Here is a 15,099-nt window from a genome sequence, read left to right on the forward strand (position 1 = left end):
ATTGGCACACAGAGAAAACAAATTGACAGCAACAACTATGTCAGCTTGGCTATAGTAGTAAAGTCAGTGATGACAATGGCATCAAATATCAACTGGATACTGACAAGACATAAGAATCACTCATGAACTGCCCTTAACCAAAAGATCTATTCTATGATTTTAGTGAAGACACTTAGGCCACCCAGATACCAACCTATAGTAATTCAGACCTCTGATTTCTGCTAGATGTAGGCAGCAGTGGAAAAGCTCAAGCACACCACTGGATTAGAGGCCATCTACATCAGGTCCACCCCCTCTGAATATTATATCCACTAAACCTAGCCCCCATCACATAATACAAGCCCCATGACCCACTTGGTTTGAGTATGAGCCTCCCAGGGCATATTAAGAGATACATGTTTAGCTCTACCTTTCTGCAAGCCTGTATCTCAAGGCTGTCTCTCACCTGCTCTCTGTGGTAGAGTAACACTTCAGTACTGGAATGAAACTCCTCCTGGGTGTTGTTCTTGTCTTTAATCAGGTCAGTCTTTTTGTTGTCACCTCTGCAAACCCTATGCTGTAGATAAACCAGGAGCAGAGCTGCCCAGGATTTGGTGATTTGGCCACTATCCTGCCTCTTGTATGGATCACATGAGGCCTGGGCTGGTAGCAGTGCTGGGGATTGTGGGCTGTGCAGGTCCTCTCTCTTCCTGTTTCCTATGCCAACCATGCAAGGTCTGGGCTTGTTGTGCTAGTATAGGATGTGTGGCATGCATGTCCTCTCTCTTTCTCCCACATGGGTTGCGTGAGGCCTGGGCCAGCAGCAATGTTGGAGGGGTTGCGCATGTCCTCTCTCCTCCTGCCTCCCACCCATGTTGTGCAAGGCCTAGGATGGCATAAGTGTTGGCAGGGGTGGGGAACATGGTTCCTCTCTGCTCCTGCTTCCCACACAGGTCATGTGGGGCCTGGGTCCAGTGGCAGTATTGATAGGGGCCTTTAGCAACATTTTTGTTTTAAAATCTATGTTATCGTATATTATTACATTCACCAAAGTTCTCTTTTGGTTACTGTTAATATGCAGTATCTTTTTTCAGCTTTTACATTTAATGTATTTGTGTCTTTGAATAAAATTAGGCATTTATAAACAGCACATAGTTTGATGAGTCTTTAAATTTCATCATACCAATGTCTAACTTTTAATTGGAAAGTTTAAATTTCTTAACATTTAATATAATTGGTGATTCAGCAGTAGCAGTAGCCATTTTGCTACTTGCTTTCTATTATGCTTTATATAATTTTCTGTTTCAATTTTTTCTTTAATGATATCTTTTGTGTTAAATGTATATTTCCTAATGTACTACATTTATTCCTTTATTGTTACTTTTGTCGTATATGCTTTTAATTATTTTCTTAGTTGTTGCCCCTGGGAATTACAATGAGCATCTTAATTTTTAAAATCTGGTTCACATTAATACAAAATTTGTTTTTTATAACTGTTTCCCCTTTTATTCTATTATAAATCATACATTCATATGTGCCTATTGCCCTAGATTTATAATTTTTTGCTTTGTGCAGTTGTATTTAAAGTCAAAATTTTAAAAAGAAGTTACAAACAAAAGTATGTTTATATTGTCTTTTATATTAACCTACATAGTTACTTTTACCAGTGATGTTTATTTTTCATGTGGATTTTAGGAACTCTCTAATGTCCTTTCAACTTAAAATATTCCTATTGAACAAAACTGTGATAAATTAAGCCTCTTTGTTTCTATTCATGTGACAGTGTCTTAATTGCTCCTTAATTTAAAATATTTTAATTTATTTTTATTGACATGGTATTTGTGCACATTTATGAGTTATAACACGGTGTTTTAATTCATGTATATATTAAGAGATAGTTTTGTGTGATATATAATTTTTGATTGATTTGGGGGGTTATGAATTAGGCCATTGCCTCCTGACATCTTGGTTTCTCATGAAAAAAAATGAATGCATTTAATCTTAAGTCTGCTTGTATTTGATAAGCACTGTCTTACTGATCAAAAGATTGTTTTGTCTTTTGTTTTAACAGTATGATTATGATGTGTCTAGTTGTATAACTCTAAGTTTACCCTATTGAGGTTTCATTGAACTTCTTGAGTGTATAGATTAAAAGTTTTCACCACATTTGGGAAATTTTCACCCATATGTCTTGAAATATTGTACTATTTCTTATCTTTTCTTTCTGTTCCATATGCAGAACTTCTATAATGCATATTTTGGTCTGTTTGATGGTGTTCCACACTTCTATGATACTCTGTTGATGATTTATCAATTTTTTTCTCTAAGTCTGAGTAATTTATTTTCAAGTTTGCCAATTATTTCTTTTTGTGCTTAAATCTGCTATTGAGCCCCATAGTGAATTTTCATCTTAAGTTAATATTTTTTGTAAATCCAGAATTTCTATTTGGCTCTTTTAATTATTATCTATTTAGGTTCTCTTTGGTACAAGGTCATTTTTATATTTTCCTTCAGTTCTTTTTTAAAATTAAGTTTATTGGTACATTTTAGGTATACATTATGATCACATACATCACTGGGAATTTGTACCTGTACATGATATGTACTGGTTCTTCTTTTTCCCCATCCCCCTTCCCTCCCTTCCACCCCTCCACCCCTCCCTATTTAAAAAATCTTTGTTTCCATTTTTTCCTTCTTTTCTCATATTTTTTTCTTGCCCTTCTTTCCTTTCCCCTACCTCCCCTTCCTACTTCCCCTTCTCCTTTGGATCTTTTCTTCTTATTTCATATTAACTATTTTATATTTTGGTCCTCATTTACACTTTCAGTTTCTCACACCAGAGAAACTATTCGGTATTTACATAAGTATGTCCCATTTATTTCACTTAAGAGTATGGCCACAATGTGCATTTATTTGCTATAAATGTCTCTAGTTTATTATTCTTTATGGTTGAGTAGTACTCCATTTTATTTTTTTTAAAAACCCACATCTTCATTATCCAGTCACCAGCTGATGGGCATTTGGGCTGTTTCCAAGATTTAGCTATTAAAAACTGGGCCACTATAAACATGAGTGCGCATATATCACTGTGGTATGATGGTTTTAATTCTTTTGGGAAGATACCCAATAGGGAAAGATGGGTAAAATGGGACCTCTAATCCTAGTTTTTTGAGGAATTCCCATACTAATTTCCACAGTGGCTGCACCAGTCTGCACTCCCACCAACAGTGGAGAAGTGTTCCTTTTCCCCCCAAAACCCCACCAGCATTTGTTATTGGTTGATTTCATGATAGCAGCCATTCTTTCTGGGGTGAGGTGGAATCTCAGTGTTGTTTTCATTTGCATCTCTTGAATGACCAGTGATGTTGAACATTTTTTCACATGTTTATTTGGTATTTCTACTTCTTTATCTGAGAAATATCTTCATTTCAGATGTCTGTTTTTGGATTGGATCTTTAAATTTGAGAGTTCTGATTTTTAAAATTTCTTTATAGATTCTAGATAGTAGACCTTTGTCAGAGGAACAGCTTATAGAAATTTTTTTCTCACATTGTAGGTTGTCTCTTAGCTCTGTTGGTGGTTTCTCTTGCAGTGCATGAGCTTTTTAATAAGATGAGATCCCAGGAAGAAACTGTTGACCTTTGTGGAAATGTTTGTACCATTTTCTCCAATACTGCTCATCTGGCCTGCATCATAGTGGAGCTCACAAAGACTGGGAGCCAGTGCTGGCATTTTGTCAGGCAGACTTTAATAAAAGGAAAACGAGGAAAGGGAAGTTGAGAAGGTTAAAAGGAGGAATTGAGTCAAGGAGACTTTCAGTCTCAGAAGGATGAAGACGCCTTTGAAGACTGGGGAATGCTGCTGATGGGGTGAAAACAAAGAACTGAAGAACAATGCTGTAAAAAAAGAAGAGTCAGAAACTCCAAACAAAAACGATTCTTCAAAGAAGTTATCTGTTGAGAGAGTGTATCAGAAGAAGACACAACTTGAACACATTCTCCTTCATCCTGATACATATATTGGATCAGTGGAGCCCCTGATACAGTTGATGTGGGTGTATGATGAAGATGTAGGAATGAATTGCAGAGAGGTTACCTTTGTTCCAGGTTTATACAAGCTCTTTGATGAAATTTTGGTTAACGGTGCTGACAATAAGCAGAGGGATAAGAATATAAACTGTATTAAGGTTTCTATTGATCCTGAATCTAATATTATAAGCATTTGGAATAATGGAAAAGGCATTCCAGTAGTAGAACACAAAGTAGAGAACGTTTATGTTCCAGCTTTAATGTTTGGACAGCTTTTAATATCCAGTAACTATGATGATGATGAAAAAAAAGTTACAGGTGGCTGCAATGGTTACGGTGCAAAACTTTGTAATATTTTCAGTACAAAGTTTACAGTAGAAACAGCTTGCAAAGAATACAAACATAGTTTTAAACAGACATGGATTAATAATATGATGAAGACTTCTTAAGCCAAAATTAAACATTTTGATGGTGAAGATTACACATGCATAACATTCCAACCAGATCTGTCTAAATTTAAGATGGAAAAACTTGACAAGGATATTGTGGCCCTCATGATGAGAAGAGCATATGATTTGGCTGGTTCATGTACAGGGGTTAAGGTCATGTTTAATGGAAGAAATTGCCAGTAAATGGATCTCACAGTTATGTAGACCTTTATGTGAAAAACAAATTGGATGAAACTGGGTTAGCCCTGAAAGTTATTCATGAACTTGCAAATGAAAGATGGGATGTTTGTCTTACATTGAGTGAAAAAGGATTCCAGCAAATCAGCTTTGTAAATAGAATTGCAACTACAAAAGGTGGATGGCATGTGGATTATGTAGTAGATCAAGTCGTTGGTAAACTGAAGTAGTTAAGAAAAAGAAGAAAGCTGGTGTATCAGTGAAACCATTTCAAGAAAAAAACCCATATATAGGTTTTTATCAATTGTCTTATTAAAAATCCAACTTTTGATTCTCAGACTAAGGAAAACATGATTCTGCAGCCCAAAAGTTTTGGGTCCAAATGCCAACTATCAGAAAAAATTTTAAAGCAGGCTCTAATTGTGGCATTGTAGAAAGTATCCTGAATTGGGTGAAATTTAAAACTCAGACTCAGCTGAATAAGAAATGTTCATCTGTAAAATATAGTGAAATCAAAGGTATTCCCAAACTGGATGATGCTAATGATGCTGGTGGCAAACATTCCCTGGAGTGTACCCTGATATCAACAGAAGGAGACTCTGCCAAATCACTGGCAGTGTCTGGATTAGGTGTAATTGGGTGAGACAGATATGAAGTCTTTCCACTAAGGGGTAAAATTCTTAATGTAAGAGAAGCTTCTCATAAACAGATCATAGAAAATGCAGAAATAAACAATATTATTAAAATAGTTGGTCTACAAGAAAAGTTATGATGATGCAGAATCTCTAAAAACATTACGTTATGGGAAGATTATGATTATGACTGAACAGGATCAAGATGGTTCTCACACAAAAGGCCTGCTTATTAAATTTTATCCATCACAATTGGTCATCACTTTTGAAACATGATTTTCTTGAAGAATTTATTACTCCCATTGTAAAGGCAAGCAAAAATAAGCAAGAACATTCCTTCTACAGTATTCCTGAATTTGATGAGTGGAAAAAACATATAGAAAACCAAAAACCCTGGAAAATAAAATACTGCAAAGGATTGGGTACCAGTACAGCTAAAGAAGCAAAGGAATATTTTGCTGATATGGAAAGGCATCGGATTTTGTTTAGATATGCTGGTCCTGAAGATGATGCTGCCATTACTTTGGCATTCAGTAAGAAGAAGATTGATGATAGAAAAGAATGGTTAACAAATTTCATGGAAGATTGGAGACAGCATAGGTTACATGGCTTACCAGAGCAATTTTTATATGGTACAGCAACAAAGCATTTGACTTATAATGATTTCATCAACAAGGAATTGATCCTGTTCTCAAACTCAGATAATGAAAGATCTATACCATCTCTTGTTGATGGCTTTAAACCAGGCCAATGTAAAGTTTTATTTACCTGTTTCAAGAGGAATAAAAAATGAGAAGTTAAAGTCACCCAGTTGGCTGGATCTGTTGCTGAAATGTCTGCTTATCATCATGGAGAACAAGCATTGATGATGACTATTGTGAATTTGGCTCAGAATTTTGTGGGAAGTAACAATATTAACATGCTTCAGCCCATTGGTCAGTTTGGAACTCAGCTTCATGGTGGCAAAGATGCTGCTAGCCCTCGTTATATTTTCACAATGTTAAGCTCTCTAGCAAGACTACTTTTTCCTGCTGTGGATGACAACCTGCTTAAGTTCCTTTATGATAATCAGCGTGTAGAGCCTGAGTAGTATATTCCCATAATTCCCATGGTTTTAATAAATGGTGCTGAGGGCATTGGTACTGGATGGGCTTGTAAACTGCCCAACTATGATGCTAGGGAAATTGTCAACAATGTCAGACGAATGCTAGTAGGATTGGATCCTCGTCCCATGCTTCCAAATTACAAAAATTTTAAAGGTACAATCCAGGAACTTGGTCAAAACCAGTATGCAGTCAGTGGTGAAATATTTGTGGTGGATAGAAACACAATAGAAATTACAGAGCTTCCAGTTAGAACTTGGACACAGGTATACAAGGAACAGGTTTTAGAACCTATGCTACATGGAACAGATAAAACACCAGCACTAATTTCTGATTATAAAGAATATCATACTGATACAACTGTGAAATCTGTGGTGAAAATGATGGAAGAGAAACTAGTACAAGCAGAAGCTGCTGGCTTACATAAAGTTTTTAAACTTCAAACTACTCTTACTTGTAATTCCATGGTACTGTTTGATCATATGGGATGTCTGAAGAAGTATGAAACTGTGCAAGACATTCTGAAAGAATTCTTTGATTTACGATTAAGTTATTATGGTTTATGTAAGGAGTGGCTTGTAGGAATGCTGGGAGCAGAAACTGCAAAACTTAACAATGAAGCCTGTTTCATTTTAGAGAAGATACAAGGGAAAATTGCTATAGAGAATAGGTCAAAGAAAGATTTGATTCAAATGTTAGTCCAGGGAGGTTATGAATCTGCCTCAGTGAAAGCCTGGAAAGAAGCACAAGAAAAGAACAGATACAGTGCAGGAATTTGCTGTGCACACCCACCACAAAGCACTTTGCCAGTGTGACTCAACCAGGGCCTGGAAAAATGACTCCAGGTGTGAGATGGCAGCAGAAGAGGAAGAAACACAAAATCAACATGATGATAGTTCCTCTCATTCAGGAACTCCTTCAGGCCCAGATTTTAATTATATTTTAGATATGTCTCTGTGGTCTCTTACTAAAAAAAAAGTTGAACTGATTAAACAGAGAGATGCAAAAGGCTGAGAGGTCAGTGATCTTAAAAGAAAATCACCTTCAGATCTTTGGAAAGAAGATTTAGCATCATTTTTTGAAGAACTGGATAAAGTGGAAGCACAAGAACGAGAAGATATTCTGGCAGGAATGTCTGGGAAAACAATAAAAGGTAAAGTTGGCAAACCTAAGGTGAAGAAACTTCAGTTGGAAGAGACAATGCCTTCACCTTATGGGAGAAGAGTAGTTCCTGAAATTACTGCTATGAAGGCAGATGCCAGCAAAAAGTTGTTGAAGAAGAAGGGTGACCTTGATACTACAGTAGTAAAAGTGAAATTTGATGAAGAATTCAGAGGCACACCAGTAGAAGGTACAGGAGAAGAGGCATTGGTCTCATCAGCTCCTATAAATAAAGGTCCCAAGCCCAAAAGGGAAAAAAAGGAGCCCGGTACCAGGGTTCAAAAAACACCTACCGCATCTGGCAAACCTAGTGCAAAAAAAGTGAAGAAATGGAATCCTTGGTCGGATGATTAATCCAAGTCAGAGAGTGACTTGGAAGAAATAGAACCTGTGGTTATTCCAAGAGATTCTTTGCTTAGGAGAGCAGCTGCTGAGAGACTTAAGTACACATTTGATTTCTCAAAAGAGGAAGATGATGATGCCAATGATGATGACAATAATGATTTAGAGGAATTGAATGTTAAAGCATCTCCCATAATAAATGATGGGGAAGATGAATTTATTCCTTCAGATGGCTTAGATAAAGATGAATATACATTTTCTCCCAGCAAATCTACTCCAGAAAAATCTTTGCATGACAAAAAAAGTCAGGATTTTGGGAATCTTTTTTTCGTTTCCTTCATACTCTCAGAAGTCAGAAGATGATGCAGCCAAATTTGACAGTAATGAAGAAGATACTGCTTCTGTTTTATCACCATCATTTGGTCTGAAGCAAACAGAGAAAGTTCCAAGTAAAACAGTAGCTGCTAAAAAGGGAAAACCACCTTTGGATACAGCTTCTAAACCCAAGAGAGCCCCCAGGCAGAAAAAAGTAGTGGAAACTGTAAACTCTGGCTCAGATTCAGAATTTGGCATTCCAAAGAAGACTGCAACACCAAACTGGGGGGCAAAGAAAAGGAAAGCATCTAGTTCTGAAAATGAAGGTGATTCTAATCCTGGCAGGAAAACATCCAAAACAACAAGCAAGAAACTGAAGGAAACATCTTTTGACCAGTATTCAGATGTGGACATTTTCCCCTCAGACTTCACTTCTGACCCACCTTCTCTGCCATGGACTGGTTGGGCTAGGAAAGAAGTAAAATATTTTACAGAGTCTGATGAAGAAGATGTTGATTTTGCAATGTTTAAGTGTCCCAGGAGCACAAACATTTTAACAAATACTTTGTGTTGTCCTTTTGTCTTTTCTGTCTCAGACTTTTGTACATCTGGCTTATTTTAATGTGATGATGTAATTGATGGTTTTTTATTGTGCTAGGCCTTTTAACATTTTGTTCTTACACATAGTTTTATGCTCTTTTTTACTCATTGAAATGTCATGTACTGTCTGATTGGCTAGTAGAATTGTTATAGATTGTCCTGCACTAGCGCAGATTTTAATTGTCATGTTTGCAGATTACAGACCTGATTTTTGAAATGAAATTTAAACGTTAAAAATGCAGAAAAAAAGATGAGATCGCAGTTGTTGATTCTTTGTGCTATTTCCTGTGCTACTGAGGTTCTGCTGATAGGGTCTTTTCCTATGCCAATGTCTTCAAGAGTTCTACCTAACTTACTTTCCAGCAAGTATAGTGTTTCTGTTTTAATATTTAGATCTTTAATACATTTTGGTTTTAGTTTAGTGCATGGTGAGAGATATAGATCTAGTTTTAATCTTTGGCAAGTTGAAACCCAGTTTTTCCAGCACAATTTACTAAAGAGGCTATCTTTCCTCCAGTAAGGGTGTTTGGCTCCTTTGTCAAAGATGAGGTGGCTAAGTATGCCTGGAGTTGTTTCTGCATCTTCTAATCTATTCCACTGGTCTTCAGGTCTGTTTTTTTGCCAGTACCATGCTGTTTTATCACAGTAGCTTTGTACTGTAGTTTCAAGTTGAGGGTGATACCCCTGCCTTGTCTTTGTTGCTTAGAATTGCTTTTGGTATACTAGGTCTCTTCTGGTTCTAAATAAATTTTTGGATTTTTTTCTGTAGTGCTGTGAAATATGCTGTTGGAATTTCAATTGGGATTGCATTGAATCTATATAGAAGTTTTAGAAGTATGGCTAGTTTCACTATATTGGTTCTTCCTACCCAAGAACAAGGGATCTTTCCATTTTCTGATATTCTCTTCTATCTCTTTTTTTCACAGTGCTATAGTTTTCAGAGTAGAGGTCTTTTACTTCCTTTGTTAGATTGATTCCTAGGGATTTCACTTTTTTTTTGGATGCTATTGTGAAGGGAGTTGTTTTTCCTGTTCTCTCAATGAGTCTGTTTTTTGGGTACAGGAAGGCTGTTGATTTTTTAGTGTTGACCTTGTAGCCATCTACTCTACTGAATTTGCTTAGTAAGTCTACAAGACTTTTGATAGAGTTCTTGCAGTCTTCTATAGAGAGAATCATGTCATCTGCTAATAGTGACAATTTAACTTCTTTCTTTCCTATCTTTATTCCTTTTGCTTCTTTCTCTTTCTCAAAACTTAAAACTAGTTGCTATGATAATGTTTCCAAAACTATATTAAACAGGGATGCTGTACCAAGGTCACGAGTCATGTGGAACACGCTGAATCAGCCCACACCCCAGCAGCAATCCACTGGACCCCCCCACCCTGATCCTCTGGCCTCTTTTCTGTACAGCCACCTGGTTCCACACTACAAAGACGCAGAGGACACCAGACCACCAGACCGCTGTACTGGGTAAGTTGGAGTCATCTTCACCTCCCATCAGGACCAGGAATATCTTCAGGGGAAGGGCAGCTGGAACCTGCAATACAACTCTGCAGAGCTCAACCCTACAGGAGGACAGGGAGTTCAACTTGGGACTTGCAGCGAGAAATCTGCCTGAATCTCATGGGTCTGCAACTAGCTTGCTGAGACTCATTGACTTATATCTGCACACTGCTACCCACATTGTCTATTGTGACAGCAGAGACAAACCCTGAAAGAGACCCTTCATCTTCATTGTTATTTTTTATTCCCAAAATTAGTAGTATTAGTTTTTTTCCTTTTCTTTTCCTTTGCTCCTCTTATCTTTAATTTTTTCTTCCTACTCTTTCCAAATATTTGGTTTTCTCTCCTTTTTTCTTTTCTTCTTTCTTTTCTCTTTCCTTTCTCTCTCTCTTACATTCACTCTCTTGTTCTCCCACATTGTTCATCTTCCTTTTTGTCCCTGTTTTGGTCCTCATTCAGAGTTCTTCTTTATTTTCCTATTATTCTCTTTTTCCTTCTCACATGTGTCCTCTGGCCACACTGCTAACCTTCCCCTATTCTTCTTCCCATCTGTGCCTCCCTCCCCAATGCCTTCTAACTCCCCATCCCAAAGGGTAAAGTTGTTATATTGAAGAGTTTATTCACTATATGTTGGGTTGGTCCTCAATCTTGATTTAATTCACACAGCTAAAGGTGATAGACTAATAACTACCACAAAATGTAATTTTCAAGGATGTAGTTGATGCAATGGTGTTGCTGATTGTATCACTTGGGCTAAGGTGTTGTTATTGATATAGTCAATGAACCTTCCTAGTATAAGGAAAATGAGATAGCCTTAGAGTCATTAGAGACTCAAAACTTAAAGACCAGCTATATCTGGAAGACACCTCTGAGAAGCAATCATTCCATAAGGGTTCTAATTACAAGCAACAAAGATACCTACAATAGGCAATTTCAAACTATCAACCCAGGAGTTAAACCAAGGACAGTACCAAAAACAAAAATGAGAAGACATTTAAGCAAGGCACAAACTCAGACTTCCACCCCACCAAGGGGAAATCCTGGGGAAAATGAGATGGAAAACTCCCATAACCAACCACCTGGATACCCTGAACTGATAGCACAGGAAGTAACAAAACAGAGGAATGAGGCTGTAGAAAAATTCAAAGCAGAAATAATCTCCCAGATATCTACAGAGATAGTGAGCAGAGTGAAAGACATGATTAGAGGATCTAGAACAGAAACAGATAAAAAAATACATGAGCTCAGAAACACGCTGGAAGACATGAATAACCAGCATAAGAAATGGAAACCATGATCACCCAACATAAGAAAGAAATGGAATCCATGAAACAGATTCAAAGAGATATTCAGGAGATCAAAAACTCCATTGAAAGTATCCACAGCAGATTAAGGGAATCTGAAGATAGAATATCAGATATAGAAGAGAGGATCATGTTTAGAGACCATGACAATAGAGATTTCTTAAAAATAGTAAGGGACCACAAGAAATCAATCCAACAACTGCTAGACAATGCAAAGAAGAATAACATAAGACTGATAGGAGTCCATGAAAAAACAGGAGAAAGCACAATGGACATAAAAAAACTGTTCACAGAATATTACTTCTGCAGAAAACTTCACAGACAGTGGTAGAGAATTGGACATACAGATAAGTGAGGCATATAGAACTCCAACTAACCATGATCAAAAAAAAATCTACATCTGGACATATAATAGTCAAGATCCCAGAAACCCAACAGAAAAACCAAATCCTACAAGCAGTTAGAGAAAAGAAACAAATCACCTACAAAGGAAAGCCCATCAGAATCACAGCAGACTTCTCAACACAAACCCTCAAATCAAGGAAAGCCTGGAGTGATGGTTATAACTGATACATATTGAGTTATCATTGTCATGACTTTTTCTTTTTGATTCTGCCCCTTTGCTTTTAATTTGTCGTGCCCAGTGGATTCATTCTTGTAGGCTTCCTGGGGTTGTAATCCTTGCTGTCTTTTCCTAGGATTTTGTGTAAAATATTTTGGAGTGCTAGTTTGGCATTCATGAAGTTCCTAAGGTGCTCTTTGTCATGAAAGTATCTTATTTCACCATCAATTTTGAAAGATAGTTTTGTTGGGTACATCAATCTGGGCTGGAGGTTGTTTTCCTTTAAGGCCTGGAATGTGTCACTCCAAGCTCTTCTTGCCTTGAGGGTCTGCATTGAGAAGTCTGCTGTGATTCTGATGGGCTTTCCTTTGTATGTGATTTGTTTCTTTTCTCTGCTTCTAGAACTTTGTACTTCTGTTGCATTTCTGGAATCTTACCAAGTATATGCCTATGTGTAGATTTTTTTTAATCAAGGCTAGTTGTAGTCCTATATGCCTTGCTTATCTGTATGTCATGTTCTTTTCCCCTGCTTGGGAAGTTTTCTGCCATCACTTCTGTGAACAGTTTTTCATGTCATCTGCATTCTCTCCTGTTTCTTCATTGACTGCAATCAGTCTTATGTTATTCTTCTTTGCATCATCTAGCAGCTGCTGCATTGATTTCTCATGGCCCCTTTCAATTTTAAAGCAATTTTTCTTTTCCTGGTCACTAATTGCAATCTTATCTTCTATATCTGAAATTCTGTCCTCACATTGGCTCATTCGGCTGCATAAATTTTCAATGGAGTTTTTAATCTCCTGGAAAGCTGTTTGCATCTGTTTTATGGATTCAGTTTGTTTCCTATGTTGGGATTCTATTATGTTCTTCAGCTCCTGACATGAAGTTAAGGGAAGAGCCTCTTGGCAAAGAGTCACGCATTCAAGCTTACTAATCTTGCAGGCCCAGCAGGCTGTGGCCGAAGGGTATGAGAGGTCGTTCCCGAGATAGTTTGCTTGTGATGCTGACTCTGCTCCAAGAAGAGATCACGCCCCCTGTCATACTTCCCATAGCTGCAATCCTGTTTGTCTTGCCTTGGTTCCCTTGAAGGAATAGTTCAAGGATGGGAACATCCTGAGAAGTCTCAGCCCATTTCTGTAGAGATTACACTATATTCATAGAGAAGAAAACATTAAACAACACCTGCTGTTTATGCATTCACCTTAAATAACCACTGTAAGTACTATGTAAGAGATGTATGAACCAAGAATAAACGTCCTGTTTCTCTTCAGGATCCCCTGTGTCCTGCTTTTGTTTCTTTGTGGCCTCCTACTCTCGACCCCTGTCCCGTTGAGGTCGAACAACAAGCTCCTCTCTTTTTTTATCTGTGTCCTCTCTAGATTCATTAATTATGCCTTGCACTATGGGCAGAATCTCTGCTGTTATGTGAGAAATTAGTTCTAATTTCATTTTTTCCAGATCCTCTTTCATTGATAGTTCAGGGAGTCCAGGTTGTTGAGTATCAGTGTTCCATCTCATTTCCCTTTGGGTTTGTTGTAGGTGATCTGGAAGTCTGGTTCTGAGGCTTGTTTACATGTCTTCTCATTTTTACAGGGTGTGGGTGGGTGTTGCTGGCACCTGTGCGGGTCACCTCCTCTGTGCTGGGAGCTGTGGCACAACTACCCGGAAGCGTACTCAACACTGGAAGATACAGCACGCCTACCCGGAAGCTTTCTCTGGGCTGGGAGCCATGGCACACTGACCTGGAAGCCTCCTCTGGGCTGGGAGACTTGACACATTGACCTGGAAACTTCCTCTGTGCTGGGAGCACTGGCACACCTACCCAGAAGTTTTCTCCATGCTGGGCGCTGTGGCACACCTACTCAGAAGGTTCCTCTGGGCTGGGAGCCATGGCCTGCTGACCCGGAAGTGTCCTCTGGCCTGGGAGCCTTGGCACACTGACCTGAAAGCCTCCTCTGTGCTGGGAGGTCTATAGTAAATTTATTTACATTTTTCCTTTGTCCATTTTTCTGTGGGAGAGTGAGCTTATAGGCACTGGACTATTTAATCTGGTGGAGAAAATGTCAAAACAGCCCAACATCCTGGCTGTAGCATGAGTACTGTAGACTGCTTTTAGCCAGACACATGTTAAGAATCTGGAGCAAGAAGTAGAGGAGAAAATTTTGAAAAACTTAAAACCTTGGTCCAAAAGGAACCACATGCACAGTTATGGGCAAAGGAGGTGTGGCTGCTGAAAAGATTAGCATCATTTAAAAAAAAGCCAAGTGCCAGGCATGGTGGTGCACACTTGTAATCCTAGCACTTGTGAGGCTGAGGCAGGAGGATCACCACAAGTTCAAGGCCAGCCTGGGCTACATAGTGAGTTCAAGGTCAGTCAGAACTACATAGTGGGACCTTGTCTCAAAAAAAACCCCAAAATAAATAAATAAATAAATAAATAATAAAATAAAATACATAAAAATAAAAGAAGCCAAGTACTTTGCATGGGGATATGAAAAAGATGACTTGAGGGTATCTCAGAAAGCATCAATATCCCACCCATCCCAGGCTCAGGGATGCAACAGCATACACATTTAATTTGGAAAGTGTCCCTGTGATCCCTGTTTGAAAAGGGCCTGACCTTTACTTTTCTTATTCCTTTCACAATTTTGATGTCCTGAGCTCCATCCAGAATCTCCCATCAGGCTCTGCTTGTAACATTTTAGGTTTTCTCTAGACTATACTTTTACAAACTCCACACTTTTACAAACTTGTCCCACAAACTAGTTCCAAATGTTTCTGAACCAAAGTGTTACAGTGCAACAACTGCACTTGTCTGTTTTCCCTGTGCCATTTTATCTTGGGTTGATGTAAGTTGTTTTTTATTTTTATAGAGTTTCACAGTTAAGAGTTTGTCATGGGTCTCAGAGGAGATTTTGATGGACTTTTTAGCAATGTGGGACTGTTA

General features: G+C 38.1%; 1 pseudogene; it reads left to right on the forward strand.

The window, feature by feature from the left end:
- Positions 1 to 3,847: 3,847 nt before the first annotated feature.
- LOC101711860 (DNA topoisomerase 2-beta pseudogene) lies at positions 3,848 to 8,846 on the forward strand (annotated as a pseudogene).
- The last annotated feature ends 6,253 nt before the right edge of the window (positions 8,847 to 15,099 follow it).

The sequence above is a fragment of the Heterocephalus glaber genome, unplaced genomic scaffold, assembly GCF_053883595.1.
Source record: "Heterocephalus glaber isolate CG9 unplaced genomic scaffold, H.glaber_assembly_v1.0 deba00001613, whole genome shotgun sequence".
Taxonomy (NCBI): domain Eukaryota; kingdom Metazoa; phylum Chordata; class Mammalia; order Rodentia; family Bathyergidae; genus Heterocephalus; species Heterocephalus glaber.